A 21670-nucleotide genomic window follows, 5' to 3' on the forward strand; every position below is an offset into this window, starting at 1 on the left:
CTACAATGGTCTGCCATACTAAAATAATACGGACATAATTACATTTTTGGTCTCTGGATGTCTTTTCCATAATACAGCTAATACAGTGGTGTGAAAAAGTGTTTGCCCTCTTCCTGATTTCCTAGTGTTTTGCATATTTGTCAGACTAACATTTTTTCATCAAACACATTTTTTTATCAGACAAAGATAACCCGAGTAAATAAAAAAGGCAGTTTTTAAATAACGATTTCATTGATTAAAGGAGAAAAATTATATATATATAAACCTACCTGGTCCCATGTGAAAAAGCCATTGCCTCTCTTGTGAAATCATGAATAAACTGTGATTAACCACATTGTTTGGAAAGCTCAGTTTAGAGTTCAGTTTCACTAAACACACTGATTACTGGCTGCCCTGTTGAATCTAGAAATCGCTTAAATACAACCTGTCTGACAAAATGAAGCTAGATCACATGCAAGATCTCAAAAAGCAACACATCATGCCAGGACCTAAAGAAACACCTGAGAAACAAAGTCACTGATATCTATCAGCATGAAAAGGGTTACAAAGACATTTCTAAGGCTCGAGTGAACCACAGTAATTTTGGTGGAGCTTCCCAGGAGCTCCACCAAAATTACCCCAACTTTAACAAGACAACATTAAAGAAGCCTTACATGTCTCAATTATAGTCAGTGTTCATGATTCAACAGTAAGAAAGAAACCAGGCAAAAATGGCATCCGTGGGAGAGTTCAAGGTGAAAACCACTGCTGACCAAAAATAACACGAAGGCTCGTCTTATATTTGCCAGAAAACATTTTGATGACCCACAAGACTTTTGTGAAAATCCTCTGTTGGTTGACAAGACAAAAGTTGATTTTTTTGAAAGCTTTGAGTCTCATTACATCTGGCATAGAACTAACAGCATTTCAGAAAATGAACATCATACCAGCAGTAAAATAGGGCTTTGGAGTTGACGTCACGCCGCAATGCATTGTGGGAGCGCTGCGCCATTTTCGGGGTCTACGATCCAAACAAACTCACTGTTGGAACGGCAACGACGACAAGAAACATGCTTAAAAGCAGCTCAAAAGAAAACGGACGGTATAGAGACCGATTGCGTCCAGAGGCGAAGCAGCGGTATTTGAAAAAAATAGAGTGCATCGCAAATCTGGACCCATATGAAATACGGCAGTGGAGTAAAGACCCAGACGACTTACCGCCACTGTCTACCCCGATATCTTCACCTATCTTGTTTGTGGAGTAAGCGCTTACACTGCGAACCAGTTTCGTAATACAAGTCACTGGAGGCGCATATCCAATTTACAAATGGCTGGGTGCAAGATTTGGCTATTTTCAAGCCGCCAAACTCTGAGTACGTCATCATTCATACCAAGGTAAGTCAGCTGGAGTGCATCGAGTGAAATAGCCATTTTCCACCCCCACCATAATTAATGTTATACATTTATCATTAAACTGCTAAAATATCGTTATCATATTATCATATTATGTGCCCATAATTGTAAAGTAGATGCAAATTAACACATTGATAATCGGGCAAATTATTAACGCCAATTTGTGTCCTCCCTGTCTCTTCCTGCGAATCTTTACATAGCACATATGTCTGCAAAGTCACTCCATTCGATGTTTGATCGCAATTTCTATAACTTCCGAGACCACCAACGATAATATTATTCAGCTATAAAGTGTGATGTGAACATATTTAGAACTTACCGGAATGAAAATGTCTTGAGCACACCAGCTGATATCTGGAGACGTAACAGAACTTGGTAACAGAACTTGATATCAGCTCGTCTCACGGCTGCTATCCAGGCTAGACGCCTTCGTTTGGTAATATCCGATACATGAGCTCCTTCATGTTGCTTCCAGGTTGGGAAAGCATAAAAAGACAATCCAAACTTATTCCCGTGCCGGTCGTAAGATCGAACATTGCAGCCGAGCACACAGCAAGTACGAACCATGGCTATGCTTTCGCTCCTTACTTAGACCCCCAAAATGGCGGATCAGGCCAAAATCCTTTCCACGCCCACCCCCGTGACATCACGCTCCAAAGCCCTATATGGTGGTAGTGTGATGGTATGGCGCTGTTTTGCTGCCTCAGGACCTGGAAGACTTGCTGTGGTAAATGGAGCCATGAATTCTGCTGTCTACCAAAACATCCTAAAGGAAAATGTCCGGCCATCTGTTTGTGACCTTCAGGCTGAAGCACACTTGGGTTCAGCGACAGGACAATGATCCAAAACACATTAGCAACAAACACAACACCTCTTACTAGGACACTTCAAAGTCTTCAGTTTGTTTTTCTTAGGCCATTCAAAGCCATTATATATTTTTATTTGCATCTTTTTATCTTTAAGTTGGTTACTGTACACTGAGGGCCAGTGGAGTATTTTAATTTTAGTTGAATTTTAAATTCCTGTGTATGAGCTATACATATGGTTTTTGACCATAAAGACTTTGACTTTGAATTTTGACTTTGAAATTCCTGACTTGAATGCAATGGCATGGATTAAAAAACCCAGTTCATGCTCAAAAACCCTCCAATGTGGCTGATTTAAATATGGTAAATTAAGAGCTACACTGCTCTCTACTGTAAGTCAGCTATATTCTCAGTCTATCACCATATTTTTTTTAATATTTTTTTATTTAGAATTTAATAAGAAATGTGGATCACAGGGCCAGCCTCCTGTACCCCTTCCATACTTCTTTCTGACTCGATTGAAGAAACAGCCTTCTCTGTCACATATTTAAGAGCTGGGTTGTAATTAAACACAAATCTTATTTACTTGGTCAGTTTAAAAAGGCATAGTTTAGGAAACACACACAGAAAAACAATCGCTCATGCAATCAAAGTCCAATCAAGTTTTTTGTCTTTCTTTTTTTGGATGTCATTTGTATACTTGATGAGGGACTAAGCCACCATTTTCTCAAGTCTTGACATATCTATTGGTGGGGCTATGTGTAAGGTTTATAATATACATATGTCATCAAGATGTGGTGGTCTATTGAACATTACATATTAAAGTTAACTGCATGTGGGTGTTATGGAAGTGGCTAGATATGGACCCATAAAGTGGACACACCTTATCTCACTACAGCTGGGCAGAGTTCAAGTATTTTATTCGAGTTCTTTACCCATTCGGTTTACTTACGTTACAGTAAGCAGTAGCGGTTTTTGATATGGGTGACGAGGATACTCTGTCTGGCTGGAGTGGCATCTAATAATCAGCTCGCAAAATAAAACAAAATAAAAACAAACCAACAAACTAGGCGCTGTCATCATGATTAACGCTATTAAAAACTTTAATGCAATTAATCCTTTTAGAGCGAATGACTCAAAATCCCTAAAATGTCTCTGTCAACGCATTTCAGGCAGAAAAGTTTGTCCATTCTGCGCTCCAGATGGGTTGATTGCGTTAAAAATTTTAATGGCGTTAATCGTGATGACGGCATTAATGCGTTAACGTTGACAGCCCTACAACAAACACAAAAACTGAAGACATGATATAGACTTATAATTTGCCCCAATGTGTTTTCTAAATTCTATCACACACATATACATGAAAAAGTGAGCTCGAGGGCCCTCGGTGCGTCTGCTTGCTGCTGCTGCTCACACACAGCCTGTCGAAAGGGGAGGGGGCGGGCTGCTTCCAAATGGAGCACATTTAATTCATAATGTTGTCAATTCAAGCCCATTATGTATTAATTATGTTAACTGGGTTGTGTGAAAACCCAGAAAAAAAAACTCTATACAAGGTGTAGGTCAATTAGTCCATTAGTCTATGTTGTGCGGTTGTGTGTTGACACTGATGTGCAAAATTACTGATGGAAGGTGGACAAGAAAAGGTCAAAGGTCACCAGGTCCCTCAGTTTAGAAAAAACAGAGAAAAGAAGAGGAGAAACGAGCAAAACATACGGGTAAGCAGATGTGTCTGTTGATAATGGGAGGTATTATGTATCCTGAAACAAGATAAAATTCATTAGTAGGGATTGGGAAAACTTCTGTTTACATTTGTTAGCCACTTGGCTGTGATGGTAAACAGCAGACAGACAGTAGACACTGATGTGGCTTATTTAATCTTTTGGACTGTGTTCAGCATGATATTAATTAGCCATTAATTGGCGAATTAATTTGATTTGTCTGCTATTCTCAATGTATGATGAATTATAATGGCTGTTTGTTTTTGCGTACTCTCTCTCTCAGTATATAAAATATTTATCTGGTTAATTTCAGTATGGTTCCGGCAGCAGTTTTCATAATAATATATGTTACTGTACTATCCTTAATATGTTTTATGTGTGTGTGTGTTGGGGTGTGTCAGGGTGTGTTAGGGGCGGCAGAGGGAGTGTTTGCCCAGGGCACCAAACAGGCCAGGGACCGCCCCTGACAGTAAGATGACTGTTGTGGCATACAACAGGTAAGAAAATTAGTAAGTCAATTTATGTAGTTCATTTCGTAACATTATTGATCCTTTTGGAAGACATTCATTCATTCTGAAACTGTCTACTTGTGTGTTTCATCGGAGCAGTGGCCGTTTTTGATATGGGCGACATGGGTCTTTGCCCAGAGCGGCATCACAGGCATCGACAAAAAAAGTTGCTTGTACTCATGCTGCCCCTGACATCATGCCAGCATATTTTGAGGATGGCATAGGCACCAATCATTTTTTTCTATTGCCCATTTGCGAGAAGTAAAGGTGCCCTCCACTTGTGAGGTGCACCTGCTGCTTGCTGCACAGGGAGAACCTACTTGCAAAATAAAAATATAAAAACAAACCGACAAACACAAAAACACAAATAAACAGCCATTATGACATAGACTTATAATTTCCAACAATGTGTTTTCTAAATTCTGCCACACACGTGCGAAAAGTGAGCGTGAGGGCCCTCGGTGAGCCTGCTTGCTGCTGCTGCTGTGCTGAAGTCTCACATACAACTCGGTCTTGTATCACAGTTGTCAAAGCAAATCAACCAATCTAAAATTTCTGGAGTGACATGATGGCCCAAAAAATTGTCTGACCAGACTCTGCATCCCATAAACTGCATCTACATTTGTTTCTGTATCTGTACACACCACTCAAAATCATGCATGCTTTTATGTCTTTCTTATATATGTATGCAAAACTTCCCACAGTGGCTCATTAGGGAGAAGCACAGAGCCATCGTTAACCCTTAAATTTCAATAAATTAAGTCGTTGTGTCAGTTCATGTGTCAGTTACCTTGGGTTGAACTTAATTTGAGTGTGTGGGTTTCAGAAATACACTGCTGCATTTGGCAGAGTGTGTTATAAAAGATGTCAGTGGTTGAATATGTTAACAGGAACACAAAAAAGCAGTGCACTGTTATGTTAGTAGCTAACCACAATGAATTTATTTAAAAAGATGTAGCAACTGTGGTCATATGCACAGCATCTTCAGATGTGTTGACAAACCGAGCAGGAAAGAGCAGTTTAACTGACACTAATGTGACCGAGAAAGAGACTAATATAGTGACATCATGTATGTGAGGGGGGGTCTTCAGTTTAGTTCAACTCTCCCACTAACTCACACACTTTGAAACTGTGTTGGGAAAAAGCATAACCACCAATACTGTAAGTAGTAAGCTTGTATTTGCATGATGTGTAACAAAAGGCGGAGGTTACTCTTTACCACTGCAACTTACTTTGAATATGATTTTTTTTTTTTTTTTTAGAAAGAAGACATAATTGTTTGAAATTGAGGAAATGATAGTAGAACTTGATTGATGCTTTTTTGGAACCGAAATATCTTTGGCTTTGCAAGTGGTTTCTGTACTTTTTGTACTTCCTGAAATCCTGATCTTTGAGGAATGAATATGAATAGGTTAGGAATGAATTGTCAGTAAAGTTCATTTCAGTCCATTCCAAACACTGTCCTGTGGCACCAGTGTTCAATAAAACATTGCACTATAATGACTGCTAACAAAAAAAACCCCAAAAAGTAAAAGAAACAATACCTCAGTATTTGATTTTTTTTCCTTTATTGATGCTTCATTGTTGCAAATTACAATGACTGGAGAAAGAGATCCTTTCTCACATGAAATCAATTTCTAACACACTTTAAAGAACTTTAATTTGGAGGATATCTTTATGGGATAATACTTGCAATAACAGGTAAGGCTGATCTTTCATTTTTTAAGCTAAGAATAACAACAGTAATGATCATCGTTTTGTTTTTTGTTTATCTGTTTTTCTTATTTCACATCTAACCTTAGATAACATGAGATTACTATAGGTCCAGCAAATAATCTATGTATAACGCTGAACATCCTTGACGGAAGAATAGATGACAGTCTTTTCTCGACAGCATGGAGTCATGTTTGCTCTGGACAGTTTTGGTTCTGTGTTGGAAACAAAGGTATCTGTTGAATTATCAAGAAACTACTTTTTTTCTTGATGCATGTTCAATCGTCCAGGTAAAGAAATATCAGAAACTTTATTTGATCGTGTACATTTTTTCACGTTCAGTGTTTTTACTGAAAATGCTACATCAGGATGAACAGAACAGATTGGAAATTTTTTTTCTTCTTTCCATTGGTAAAACATGTATATTAGATTATTTTTTTGTACAAAACATAATTCATACTGATCACTATATATATGTATTTGTGTGTGTGTGTACCTTTTTTCTTCCAGTGGCTTTTAACAGTGGCATACAGGACATCATCTGGATCATCTGAATTGTCTTCATCTAATAACAAATATAAGACAAAACCTGAGCACTAACACTCTTTGTCACATGCTGTTGTTTTTGTATGTATTTAATTCTTTAAAACAAAGTATAAAGGACAAATAAAAACTTTACCTTTCTTTTTCCTTTGTTTTCTGACCACACTATATGTCACTTGATGTGGGTCAATGATGTTGTTGTCTTGCAGGACTGAAAGGTAAAAAAAAAAAGGGGGGTCGGGAGTCAGAAGGCATGTCTGAAGTTTGGGTTATAGTGTTGCACACCAGCACTGGAAAGTTAGGTAGACAATAAACTGCCTGGATGACCATAAAGTCATTAAACCTTTTAATACAAATATGGCATTTTGATTACCCTAACTATTGCCAGCTGACTAATCTGTGATGCTTCCAGTCATTAAACTACAACTCAAACATGTTTGTCGTTATTAAATTACCAAATGATTTTGATATAGAAATAGTTTAAAACCTTCTGTTCACAATCTCAGTATTTGTTAACTGCATATATTTTAGTCATTGTTTTTTCCATTGCGTTGTAAGTACATGTATTCCCTGACTGAGGAAAGCTTGACAAATAAGTGTAAGGACTTTAGGGTCAAACAATAAAAATGCCACCAAAAGAATATCAGCTTCCATACTTAATAAATTATGAGGATTTAAAAATGTTAAAAATATATTAATGAAAAGTGCCAAATTCTGACCCATAACACTGTACATGTGCATAGCATGAGGATCAGTTTTGTATGGCAGATTGAATGTCATGAATTCATTTATTTATTTGAATTTTCCTCTTGTGATGAGACTATCTTAAATGCACCTCTCATTTACACTTCTGTCTTTTTCTACAGGTTTGAATATGCAAGAGTTCCCTTTTTAGGGTACTATGTAATTGTAGGCATCCAAAGCTGCCAAAATAAGAGAAAATGCAGCTTTAGCCTAAACAAGATGATTATTATTGATAATAAAATAACATTAAACTCAAATCAAGTTATATGTGAATCTAATTTTGTCACATGTTCAAATTGCATTATATTGTATTATTGTATAATTTTATTATACACATTCCACTGAACAAGGATGCAGTTTCTCACCGGTACTGTCTTCTCGTGAGTGTGAACGTCGTACTGATGAAAAACAAGCTGATACTGAGAGAAAGAGCAGAGAAGTCATAGGATAGAGGATAAGTGAAAGTTAATGTAATGATATCTAATAATCAAAGTTAGCAGCTGATACATGAGAAGAAATTCCTGCTAATGTTGTGTTGATCTATTAAAATTAGGCAAAAATTAGCTTATCATTAAAATAATATGCTAATTATGACAACTTTACTGGAAAAATTAAGTGAATTTACAATGTATTTCTTTGAGCGAAATTTCTATACCTGTGTGCCTCTTATGAAGAAGTAGGCCCACCACCAGCAACAACAGAGCTACTGATAAGGCACAGATAACAGTCCACAGCAGAATGTCTTTTTTATGGAATTGACTTTGTGAAAGATCAGTCTCTTTGTGAGGCGTTGGAAAGGTGCTGGCTGCATTAGACATGAAGTAATTTAGGAAAGAGAGAAAGACAAATGAAAACAAAGAAAATAGGTATACACACACAGACTCATATATATATCCTGTTATATATGTATATATAATCTAAATCACCTTTGCTTTGTTTTATAACAGCTAACCAGCTCTCAGGTGATTCTCCAGCTCCATCAATGCTGCACTTGTAGAGTCCTTCATCAGACTTGGAGACATTTTTGATGGTCATGCTGCTTTGATACCGGGTCGCAAGAGATAAACCATCTTTGTAGAAGTCAGTGATGTGTTCTGACTGAGTTTTCTTGTTTTTACAGTTAAGGGTCACCTCATTTCCCTCCTTCACAGGGATGGTTGGACTTTCCAAGATTACAAAACCAGCTGAGAAATGATCCAATACATTTTATCATTTTTTACATGTTTTTGTAAACATCTGACTATGGAAAATTACATTATTATGAAAAGTGCTAAAACAACTAAGGCAGGTCCAGCCATGTATTGTAGACTCTGCTGGTTAATGCGTTTTACTCTGTACCCTTCACCTAATTTTGTTTCTCTTGTTAACAGATCACATTGAATATTAGTGTATTGTTGAGTATAAAAAATGTGCTTCATATTCATCCTGATTGTCCTATTATGAGGGGATATTTTAAAGAAAGGTTGCCATATATTGTCAGTGAACACCAGTAAAGCTGAATTAACACACACACACACACACACACACACACACACACACACACACACACACACACACATGTATATCTATCAATAACAATCACTCAACATACCAGTGACAGAAATGTTCACAATCTCACTTCGTTTTCCATCTTCATTTTCACACCAGTATTCTCCACTGTGTCTTTCATAGATGGGATAAATTGTACAGGGTGATGTTGATGTGTGGGAAGCGTTCCTTATTTTATGGGATTTCCACTTCACTCTCCATTCAGTGGTGTTGTTATCTTTCTCACAATGTACAGAGACAGACTCGTATTCAAAGAACTGACGCCTGTCTGGAACAAAGCGAGCGACAACTGCACCTGAGAGAGAGATATGAAGAAGGAAAGCAATCAAATCAATTTTCTTTTCTCAAAACAAACAACAAAATGTGTTGGCATTGCAAACAAAAGATAAAAGTGCAAATTTTGTTAGACAGTGAGCAGTGACATTACTTTCTAGGCAGGATCTGCTAATGTTAAAAAATGCAGACCATTAAAGACTACAGTTTCAGAGCTTCAAACACTTTTAACGGTAGTTGGCATTAAAACTTTAAGTTTATATCAGGAATAAACTGTTTCTTACTCACCAGCAAAGTTACTGTGGCCAGTTTGTATGGCCATCATCACTAAAACATCAGTGACTGAAGAGACAAATGGAATTTTGTGCATCAGACATATGTGATTGCTAATCAATGACTGACTGGTTGAATCAGTACTTACAAAGTTGGATGCTGAGAGCTGCAAACGCCATAATGTCTTGCTGTTGACTGTGGGAGCACCAGACTGAAATACAACAAAGACAGAATCTAGGTTGGGACTTCCTCTTCCTGTTTAATTTATTTCTGATGTTTATGGTGTAACTTAGATGGAATATATATTAGTGATATGATGCTAATGATGTCACATATATGACCCATTTTCTAGCTATTTTTTGTGAAAAAAATTATTTAATTAATTAAATAATTAATTACTGTCATTTTTCTTTGTTTATTTTTAGAGTTCCAACTCAAGGATTTTGAAACAAAGATACTTGGACTAATGGGGGGCAACAGATTATTTAGAGGATTAAATCCAAGATAAAAACTTTCCAGAACTAATCTTCATACATTCAGTAACACAGGAAGTCAAAGCTGTCCTCAACATGAAGAAGAAGGCTGCATCGTCCCGGTCCCCAAAAGGACCTGGCCCAATGAGCTGAATGACTTCCGACCGGTGGCACTGACGTCACATCTTATGAAGACTCTAGAGCGGCTCTTCCTCAACCTCCTCCGACCACAGGTACAACATGCCCAGGACCCACTACAGTTCGCATACAAGGCAGATGTCGGAGTGCAGGATGCCATCCTGTACCTCCTACATAGAGCCCACTCACACCTGGACAAGGGAAAAGACACGGTCAGGATCCTGTTTCTTGCCTTTAATACCATCCGGCCCTGTATGCTCCAGGAAAAACTGAACAGGATGCAGGTGGACCCCTGCCTGGTCGCTTGGATCTCCGACTACCTCACTGACAGCGGTCAGCAGCACATGAACACCACAGGGAACTGTGCTGTCCCCTCTTCTCTTCACCCTGTACACCTCTGACTTCTGCTACAACTCTGAATTATGCCATATTCAGAAGTTTGCAGACAACATCATGGGGTGTATCTGGGATAATCAGGAAGAGGAGTACAGAAGTCTGGTGAGGAACTTCGTCACATGGAGTCACACAAACCACCTGCAACTCAACACCTCAAAGACTAAGGAACTGGTTGTGGACTTCGGGAGGTCCAGAGAAGGTCCACTGCCGGTTCAGAAAGAGGTAGAGGAGGTGGAGGTGGTCAACAAGTACAAGTACCTCGGGCTGTGGGTGGACAACAAACTGGACACTGGACTGGTCATGCAACACAGAGCACCTGTATAAAAAAAAAGCCCAAAGCCGACTGTACTTCCTCAGGAGGCTGAGGTCTTTTAACATCTGCAGGAAGCTCCTGAGGATGTTTTACCAGTCGGTGGTTGCTGGAGTACTTTCCTATGCTGTGGTGTGCTGGGGGAGCAGCACAGCAAAGAAGGACTCATCCAGGCTAGAGAAACTGATCAGGAAGGCTAGCTCTGTGGTCGGCATGAAGCTGGACACTCTGGTGACAGTGGCAGAGAAAAGGACACTAAAAAAACTGCTGGACATTATGAACAATGCTGGGCATCCTCTGCACACGGCCATAAACAACCAGAAGAGTCTGTTCAGTGACAGGTTGCTTCTCCCCAAGACAAGAACTAACAGACTTAAAAACTCCTTTGTCCCACACGCCATCAGACTGTTTAACTCCTCTCTGGAGGGGAGAGGGAGGGGAGACAGGAGGACAAAGGAGGGGGGAACAACTAAGCTGTAGTGCCTCTCCACTTCACTGTGCAATACTTTTTGTTAATAGTCAATGGTGCAATAGACTTCAATACTTGAAATGTGCAATTCACTTGTATTTTTATTTTTATTCCTATTTATTCTATTTAGCCCCTTTGTATATTTTATTTGTATATGTCTCTGTATTTATATATGTGTATATATAATATTCTGCTCACATTCTGTAACTTCTGTCAGTGCTGTGCTTTTTTGGAAACCGAATTTCCCAGAGGAACCCACCCGAGGGATTAATAAAGTTTTATCTTATCTTATCCTAATGGCTGTTTTCCTCTCCCTTCACTTTTTGTTAGTTCCTCTGCCCTCTGCTGTTAGTCAGCCGTTTTACACTCTTCAGTACATATATTATTGCTCCTTTTTACTGATCAATTGAACACTGAACCTTATAAAATTCAAGGGGCTTAACGATAGTCTGATAAGGTGGAATTTATTTTCTACTATCATGCTATAGAGTTTGTGATAAGCAGTGTTGGTCAAGTTAGTTTAAAAAAGTAATTAGTAACTAATTACTGATTACTTCCTCCAAAATGTAATCCTGTTACTTTGCTGATTACATATTTTAAAAAGTAAATAATTACTTAATTACTTACTTACTTAGTTAATTTTAAAAACATGATACACAACGTGAATACGTAATAAAGCAATAGACCTTTCAGCCCAATTCTATTTTTTCTGCATAATCCATCATATAAAATTGAATCAAATGGAAAAGTCTCTTTTTAAAACTTGTTTTATTATGTTTAATCTTTTAAATATATGGACATTGCATTCATCAAACATTAAATCATATTAACATTTAAACCTATTTTCTGCACATTCCAGTATTCCAATATTTTTTGTGTTTACACTCACTCTTTCAAATAAATGCAAGTAAAACACAGTAAAAAATACATAAAATCAAAGATTCAGCAGCACTAAGTCCTGTCGCTCTTAAATCTATTTTCACCGGTTTAGCAGGAGTGGGGCCAGTGGAGGTTTTCCTGGTGCTCAGCGGACGTGTCAGCGAGGGGATCTGGGGGTTTCTCTGTGAATTTCACATTCCCCCGGTGGCTTGATAGGTGCTTGCTCAGATTTCAAATTCAATTTTTCGCTGTAGAAAGAAGTTTTCTTCTCACACAGAGTGTACAGCAGACACTAATGTTTTTGTCACTTTTTACGGACTAAAAATGAAAGCAATGTAATTACGTCCACTCTTTAATCGCTGCGTGGGGGAATGAGGGGGGAATGCCTACCCTGCGCCCGGTTAACACACCTGCACGGCCAAGGAACGTAAACTCTGATGAGATCAAAGACACTTGATCATGTGGTCAACACTGTCGCCAAAGGGGGTCAAAATGGTGATAGTAATGTATATATGTATTATTGTAGGGCCTACCTTACAATATAAAGCGTCTTGAGGCAACTGTTTTTGTGATTTGGCGCTGTATAAATAAAACTGAATTGAATTAAACCTAGAATTTCCCCTGGTTAAACTTATAGTTGTGTCACGGACCGCCGGGGCAGACCGTGTGGAGTGAGTGGAGGACCCAAGAGCAAACAGAGGTGAGGACACAAAACCGGACTTAACAGAAGGCGAGCCTTTATTTAGGGCCGAAAACGTATGGAAAAGGTAGCAAAGCAACTGAGGGAAAACCTGAACATAGACTGGGGAAAAACTATGACTAAACAAAGTACAAACTAGGACTCGTTATGGCTGGGAAACTATGACAAGGGGTAGGGGAGATAACACAGACGACACGACGCAGACTACATGAAACACAGAGACTAAATACACATGAGGGATGATCAGGGGAAGTGGCCACACATGGGATCACAGCTGACACACATGAACCTAACGACAGGACAGGAGGAGTGAAACTGAATACACTGACATGAATACAGATTTACAAAGTAAAACAGGAAACATGGAAATTAGACATGACAAGAACTAAACATAACCACGCAGACATGACTCATGACCCAGGGAAACTTAGTACAGGGGAGATGACATAACTGACAGCATGAACTTGACAATACAAGACACACAGACATAAACACACGAAGGGCAAGGGAGGATTAATACAAGGGTAATATATACAAATGGCTGGGCTACCTTAGTGAACCTAAACAAACAATAAACATCAAAATAGGCTAAACACAAAACACTGGGTCGCACGACCCAGGACCATGACAAGTTGATTATATTCTGATTAGTATTAAGCAAGATTAACTACCAGCAAAATCACATAAATTATGACTCTGGGTTTATCAATCACAACATAATTAATATCATTTTCATATTCAAAATCATGCGTAGTGATGGGCCTGAAACTTCCACAGTCTTATCTTCCACATCCAATAAAATCATAGAGCAAATAGAAAAGCATGATGCATGACCAACTGCTGCATCTGTAAGGAAAAAAATAACATACAGCACCTGGAACACAAAAATATGAAAATGGACAGATAAATCAACATTCTTCTCTCTGACCCCACCCTCCATGACCATGTCGGATAGGGGCCGAAGCCCCCTGACCCAGGCCCAGCCATGCATCACCCCCCACATGGGAGCGATGTGTTGTATGAAGGAGTGGGGGCTAGGGAGGGCTGGGATATATAGGTAGAGGAATACCACTGGAAGGAGAAAGGCAGATAACAACTGGCTCAGTAGGCATCCCCATTTCCCACACCCCGCCACAGGGAAGAAGAAAGTGGCTCCAGGGCACCACCAAGCCAGAGGCAGCACCCACTGCCCCCATCACAAAGAGCAGTCTGGAGTGTGCAGATAAGTCCGAAGTCTTGTGGCCCATCTGCACACTGCAACACCTGCCATCCACTCACCTGACAGCAGAAACACTCAGTAAAGGGACTGAGTCTGAGACAAGCAATGGGTGCTCCCTCACCTGAATGCCTCACCCTACAGAAAGAACCTGCCAGCAAACAACAGCCCCCAAGGCATAGATGGGACATCTCAACTTGAGCCAACCTACAGCACTACACACAGCGAAGCAGCCAAGGGGTACAGACCACCCCCGGGCAAGAAAGGACACCAGATCCCGAGGCCCTGGATCCAATCCTGCCCAGAAAAGGCCAGCCACCCAGCCGGGGACCAGCACCTGTCACCAAAAGATATGGATTTCTGCTAAATTTATTCTTTAGACCTGCAGACAGTTTTAAAAGAACAGCAATGAAGTTGTGCATCATCTTGTTTAGCAACCAATTTTTTAACTGCCATTTTCGTTGGAGCCCCTTGCACCTATGCCTTGCATATGACTGTGTATGCACATCATGTCCTATAGAGGTCACTGGATCATTTTGTATATTTTTATAGCAATATGTACAACACTGTCAGACTGCTTTGTTCTTATTGTTCGCCATGTGTTATGAAAATAATACACCTGACATAAACTGACTTTAAAAAATAATATAATGCAGTTATTGTTCCTGACCAACAATAAACATGAAATAATATGCAACAAAAGGTTTAATTTTGCACTGGGGAGTTCCAGAGTCATCATGCTTTAGTCAGTTTGTAGTATTTGCCTTTATTAAAGGCCCCTAAATGTATTTTTTGTCTGTATGGGGTCATAATACCAGACAAGACCTCATGCTAGAGTAGAAAGTTGACACCTCTATACTTCAGCAGTAAGCCAAACAGGAAGAGGTTGTTAGTTATATTAAACTGCATATCGGTTTGGTGATCTGTCAGCAAGACAACATGGAGGTTACATTTTTCTACATTAGATTGTGTGAGTACTGAGTTTGTTACACATCTGAGGTGTTGCTGCTGTTTTTTATCTAGCAGTTGTAATAATTTGTAGCTCAATCGTTAGTATCAAACTAATTTTCACTAGAAGAGTATCAGTGCTATTGATTCTACAAATATCAGAATCCAAACTGTGAGTATAACTCTCATTTTTCAAAAAAAAAAAAAAAAATTGGTATTTTAATGATTTCGGTGATGATTCTTGTGTAATTCTGTGTTCTGACCAAACACAATGCATAGAAGGATTTCATGCAAATTCTGATATGAAGAGATACAAATTTACACAGTGACCACACGAGGAGGGGAAGTTTTGCAGACACTAATGCTGCTTAAGCCCTTTGCAGAGTTTCCAAACCACACAGCGTCTCTATATTCGTATTTTTGTAACTCGTTTATTCTTTTTTTAATCTTAGTGTTTCGGCCTGACAAACTATCTGCAGTACAACCACAACGCTTCTTCAACTGTGTGAAAAGAGGCTGTGAATTTGTTTTGTGAGGGTCATTTAATGACTACTAAGTTCATGACCTTTTTATCCAGGGGAGATGAAAATTTGAACATATACTAATTTACATTAAAGAACAGGAGGGAAAAAAAAGATTCAGTACAAGCAGGAGGAAAAAGGTTAGCAATCTAAGCAGAGATGACTACACCTCCTTCTCTTCCACCATCTCCAGTTTTCATTGTAATGTAATTAGCATCGACAGTGTTATCATGTGATAGCATCATTACTTAGTCGGCATAAACTGAAATGTATTCACCCGCCTGCAATATTTGAACCTTTTATTGCTTTATTAAAAGAAGTCATGATCAATATAATTGAGATTTTTTTTTACAAGCATTTGCTTAAAAAACCAAAAAAAGGTGAAAACAGAGTTTTACAAATTAATGTAAAATAATAACTAATAATTAGTTGATTCCAGCAGAGATCACCTGAGTGCAACTAATGCATTACTGGTCTCTGGTTCATCACTATTCCTGCTACAATTGCAATATGAAGACAAAAGAACTGTCAAGGCCTGGAGGATCAGCAGGGCACTGATCACTGGTTTTTGTTTTACTCTCTCTCTGTTGCTGGGGCGGAACTCATTGTGGGTTCACGCCCTCGGCCCACGCCTCCCTGAATTGGAGACACCTGGACCTCATTAGGTTCAGCCAGCATTTAGGCCAGGAGAGGTCTGCTGTTCAGCGCTGGATTGTTGTGTCAGTGAAAACAAGTTCTAAGCCAAGTTTACTTGTGTTCTAGTGTTTTGTATTAACTTGCGCTTTTCCTGTATATAGATTTCCTGGACCCATTCCTGAGTGTGGAGGGAGAGACTGGTCACAAGTGGAGAGAGTAAGAAGAGGAACGAGTGTGTTTCCCTTTTCCCGGATTCCTGGAGCGCCCGTCCCCATACACCTGGTGAAAGACTTTGAATAAATTCCGTTGTGTGATTTCAAGCTTTGTAGTCCTGCGTGTTGGTCCTCTGGAGCAAAACCGTAACAACAACACTCCAAGCTACGTGAGACAAAAGGGAATTGAAAGGTATAAGTCCGGAGATGGCTACACAAGATTTCCAACACAGAAACAAAGCAAAGAAAAAGAAAGCACAGAGTTAAGTTAAATCTATTATTAAGAAATGGCAAGAAGAAGACTTGTGAGAGAGGCTACCTAGACACCTGTGACCAGTCTAAATGAGTTACAACCTTCAGTGCCTCAGATGGGACAAATCACCACAAACACACAGTATCTACTGTGAAGCATGGTGGCAGCAGTATCATGCTCTGGTGATGCTTCTTAATAGCCAGCTCTTAAAAGCTTGCAAAGGGTAGAGGGTAATGGGAATGCAGATAACATCGCTAAATACTGGAGGATAATCTGCAGCCATAAGGATGGTTGAACAGGTGCAAAAGACTGTATACCATGCATATAGTTTTTAATGTTGCCTGTGCAGTGGTTGCATGTGTTTTCAGATATGAGGCCTATTTGGAGCCTCATTTGTACTCTATAGTGATAGTTTTGTATTATCTAAGTTGCCCCTTTCTAATGTCATGATGGAAAATTTAGTAATTTCTTTTTGACAAGAACAAATAATTTATTTGTTTAAGCATGGAATCTGGGCTTTTGTATCTATAAGTAAGGGTGTTGTAGGGTTGTGTGGTGTGTGGGTTTTTTTTTTTTTTTTTTTTTTTTTTTTTTTTTTTGGTGTTTTGTTTTTTTTACAGACAATCACATGGTGACTCTCCTTTGTTATGATCAACTTCCTGTTCTTCTCTACATCCTGATAAACTGTTGACACAGTTTTATGGGTCACTCTGCTGCTGTTCATGTTAAGAAAACGTCAGTCTTGGAATGACTGTGATATGTAGAAAATGTCCATAACTGTTGTAAATGCAATAACAACTCTTGCATCAATGTACAATGTTTCCAAAAAGATTTGTAAAAATACATTTGCTTCCCATTGTGTTTGCATAAGCAGATATTTTGCTTAATGAGAATACATTTAGTCAGAAAATTGTTTTTGTCTATAGATACTTGGTGACAACAGATTGAAATGAGTAACATGATATAATCAATACGTTTTAATACATTTTCTTGTCTGTTTTTTGTTTGGTTTTTTTGTCCAAGCATCTGAACTATTAAACATATTAAATATGGTGTATGTTGTGTGTGCCATAAAAATATATCAGGTAGCAGGAATAAAACTTTTTTAACTTAATAACACTACTGGTAGCATGAGGCGACACTTGGACCGTGACAGGCATTTACTCTAGGAGAGCTGGACAGGGCCGTAGAAGGTCCTTACCCAATCAGAAGGGCCAGTATCAGCTCCTTTGTGCAAGACTATAAATAGATCATTGTAAGCAACCACTCCCATATTATTCGCTCAAGAAACACAACATGTTTAGTGCTTCAATGAGTAAGTGAACTGTCACAATAGACATTCTAGTGTCAGTTTATGTGTTATTAACCTTGAGCTGAATTTAATTTGAATGTTGTGTTTAGGTTTCAGAAATGCCCAAGGCTGCATTAACATTAGTGTATTTTCGATGTTTGTCAGTGGTTTAATGTGCTAATGGAAGTGCAGTGTGTAAAAGCAGAGTGTTATCATTTTGGCAGCTAGCAACACTAAATTTATTTAAGAAGCGGACCCAGCTGTTTTCTGTCTTCTGATGTGCGGTGGTTGTGGTTGACCTACATTTATTTTCCATAAATGTACTTCAGCTGCCAGTAACTTCCACTTTGAATCTGCACAGAAACAATACCCAACCCTCCAAGTTTACAGATATCTGAAAATTGAATGTGAACTTTTTTAGTGTATAGTGGTAGTGTAGAGTTGAATTATTGGTTTAAGAATAGTTCCTCTCTGACACTGAAGTTCTTGTCATTTCTCCTTTAGATACAAATTGTGATTGTGATTTGGGCATGAGGAACCAAAACTAAAACTTGGGTCTTTTTTGTTTGTGTTTTAAAAACGGAAATTTCTTTGGCTCTCTAAGTGGTTTCTGTATTGTATGCACTTCCTGAAAACCTGGTTTTCTGTGAATAGTTCTTATATAGCACTTCTAATCCTCCGGAGAACTCAAAGCTCTCTATACAACATACCACATTCACCCATTCACAAAAGCACTGTCTTCAATGCTTTGAAGTGCTTTCTAACTATACATTCACACACATTCATACTCCGATGGATGCATTGGAGTACACAAACCTCCGAGATGACCCGCTCTACCTCCTGAGCTACAGCCACCCCAACGTGCTGTTATTGTCCTCACAAAATAATACTGGACATATGCCTTTTGACCTGACGTTGTGACACTTTAATGTGATCCTTTAAACATGAATGTAATGTGCATCGTGATTACAATAAAATGATTGCATTTAGAGATGTAATTAACTCTATTATCAATATCACCTTATCGATTCTCTTATTCTCCATGGGTTCACATCGGCTCCGTTTTGTGTCACCACCATCTCTAAGCAGCATATCAAGACATTGTATTCATGCAAATTAATTGAATGCTGCATGGTCAACTGTTCGTGCATATTGGAGGCATTTCCCCTATTTGTTGTGAATAGTTTTGCTGTTGTTATTAAAAAAAAGTAATGTATTAGACATATTACACAAAAAACACTTCTCTTAAAAGTAATGCAGTACGTTATTTATTACCTCCAGGAACAAGTAAGTCATTTCCAGTGATGGGAGTAACGGCCTTACAAGTAACAGCATTACTAATGGTGTTACTTTTTTCAGTAACGAATAATCTAACTAATTACTATTCCTATCGTTACAACGCCGTTACAGTTACTAACAAGAAAATGCGATCGCGTTACTATTTTTCAACAAACAGACGGTTGAAGCTGTGTTCAGCTTACCGCATCTTATATCAGTTGCATGGAGTTAGCTGTAAGTAATCTGGGCGCTACATCTTTAAGCAGCTGCGTGCGCTCCCGCGGACGATAATCACTTTCTAGCAGATGTTCACTTTTTGGCACAACAACTGGAGCTAAGGGAGCAAAACAATCGCATGAGTGCTTCTGTTTGACTGAGGAAGAATAAAGTAGTCGTGGTGATCCACTCACATGACCACTTCAAGATGACAAAGCAACAAGGTGATATATACCCGTTTATAAATTGTGTTGATAGGCCACGTAAAACCAGAGTCATGATAAACAATATATACGCTGCGTTTTTTCCTGAATAGTTTTGTCACGTTTACTGTCTAACGACAGCGCAGCGAGACCTCTCTGCTTATGAGCAGAAAAACAAAACAAACAAACAAAAAAAAAAAAACATAAATCACACCTTTCGTGTTGGTGGAAAAATGCATCATGTCCACCAATCAAAAATGATATGGTAACATGACATTTGGTTGTTTAGGAAGAGGGGAAGTTTTAGGAGTGACGGCGAGAGAGAGAGGGAGAGAGTGCAGAAAAAGAGAGAGAGAGAGTTTTGAGATGTGAGAGATTTGTGATGTTTAGAATGTTTGGAGTGTGTAGTTAATGTGTTGTCTTGTGTAGTTAGTGTGTAGTGTTGTGGATTATTTTGTGTTGTGTGTCAGAACAATGAGGTGACTGCTGTCTCCAGGTAGAAACAGGAGTGATACACCTGCTGTCTGCGATGTTCTCCTTTATAGTGGACAGAAATTATGTTTTTGGAGTGGCACAAATAATTTGTACTTTAGAAACATGAACAGGTAGAAACGGAGGCTGCAGCCTGACTGCTCATCACTGCTTGGGGAAGTTCAGAGTCGGGTTGGTGGGCTGGGATGGTTATGCAATTAGTTAAATCACCCTGGGGTATTGTCTAGCTTACCATTAGCTTTCTGTCTGTGCAGATGCTTGCAAAGTTTAGTTAGTAGTTGTCAAGTTGTTTTTGTCTTTGGTGCATTTTGCACTTTACAATTGTGCTCTTGTCCTTTTGTGCAATAACATTAAAAGTAATGTCCATATCTACGCTACAGACTGTGCTGCTATTTTTCTTCTCTAGCTAGCAATCTGAAATCAGCTGATTGTAGCTCAAGTGCAAGTGGAACCAATATGCAGGATTGATAGGCAATCAACTAACAAGTTCAGGGAATTGAACTAGTGGAAACTGGTTCTCGATTTGTGTTCCATGTTATATTAGACATAGAACTAGGACTAGAAAGAGAGCACCTCTTCTAACTCTCTGTGGTTATACACACACTCTACATTTAATCATTAGTTATTATTAATCTTTGTCAGTGTGTCTTTTCCCCTGTAAGCCTGTCTCCTTCCCCTCTCTCCCCTTACCCCTAATCTGTATACCTCGGTCATGGGAGATGATTATTCCTTCACCCTGTTTGCAAGTTCTCGACTATTCTACAGTCTTTATTCTAAAATACAAATATAATTTGGTTGTTGTTATAATTTGGTACAACAGCCTTTATTTATCTACGGATATATAGAGACATATAGATCATTCTGGCTAATGTTATAGCAGCCTTCATTTCAAAATGTGTGTTAACAATATGTGTTGCTTAGAAACACATGCGTCAAATGTCCTCTTACATACATATCTGCATACCGATGTTGGTGTTTCACTGCATAGGTACATATTTTTTATTTTCATTTCACACAAGCCAAACATATGACCAAAAAGTGACATGGGGTCATAAACCCATTATAGTACAGTATAGTTTAAAAAAAAAAACATTCTGCTGTTAACATTTACTGATTGTCTCCCCAAGGATTTATAAAATGCAATTTACATGTGCAGCATACCTCAGTTAATAATTACTGGTAATGTAGTCAATTCATGTATTGCTTTCAAGCGATGTAAAATGTAAAGCTTCAATCAAAAAAAAAAAAGTAAAAGTAAATAAAAATTATGTTTGTCCTAATGAAACTGCTGTTAACTGTAATAATTCCACTTTCTCTTCTGTCAGGCATCTTTTCTTTAGTAATCTATAAGGCAAACAAGAAATAAACATTTTATACAGGAAGTGAAATATAACAAGCAGCTGAGAAAAGAATCCGTTTAAAGATACCGTTTAAAAAGCTGGGATTCAGAATACAGTTACTTTTTTGAAATAAAGGGCTTACACGGCGGTATTTTCCTGTTTCATATGTTCGGCTAT

At 38.6% G+C, this 21670-nt stretch overlaps 1 protein-coding gene and 2 long non-coding RNA genes across 3 annotated transcripts in view; 2 read left to right on the forward strand and 1 right to left on the reverse strand.

Annotated features, from left to right (window-relative positions):
* LOC120746859 overlaps positions 1-13188 on the forward strand; it is a 22752-nt gene extending 9564 nt beyond the window's left edge. The window contains exon 3 of the long non-coding RNA XR_005698954.1: positions 13068-13188. This is a non-coding gene — a long non-coding RNA (uncharacterized LOC120746859). The remainder of the gene's footprint in view (positions 1-13067) is intronic.
* Positions 1-21670, forward strand: part of LOC120746870 (butyrophilin subfamily 3 member A3-like) — a 310219-nt gene that overhangs the window by 29842 nt on the left and 258707 nt on the right. The window lies entirely within an intron of this gene.
* Positions 457-20649, reverse strand: LOC120746861. Its single transcript, XR_005698956.1, has 3 exons — positions 20638-20649; positions 10529-10534; positions 457-561 (listed from the first exon to the last, which is right to left on the reverse strand). It is a non-coding gene; the product is annotated as an uncharacterized LOC120746861 (long non-coding RNA).

Source organism: Simochromis diagramma, unplaced genomic scaffold (assembly GCF_900408965.1).
Source record: "Simochromis diagramma unplaced genomic scaffold, fSimDia1.1 OVJJ01000365.1, whole genome shotgun sequence".
NCBI lineage: Eukaryota > Metazoa > Chordata > Actinopteri > Cichliformes > Cichlidae > Simochromis > Simochromis diagramma.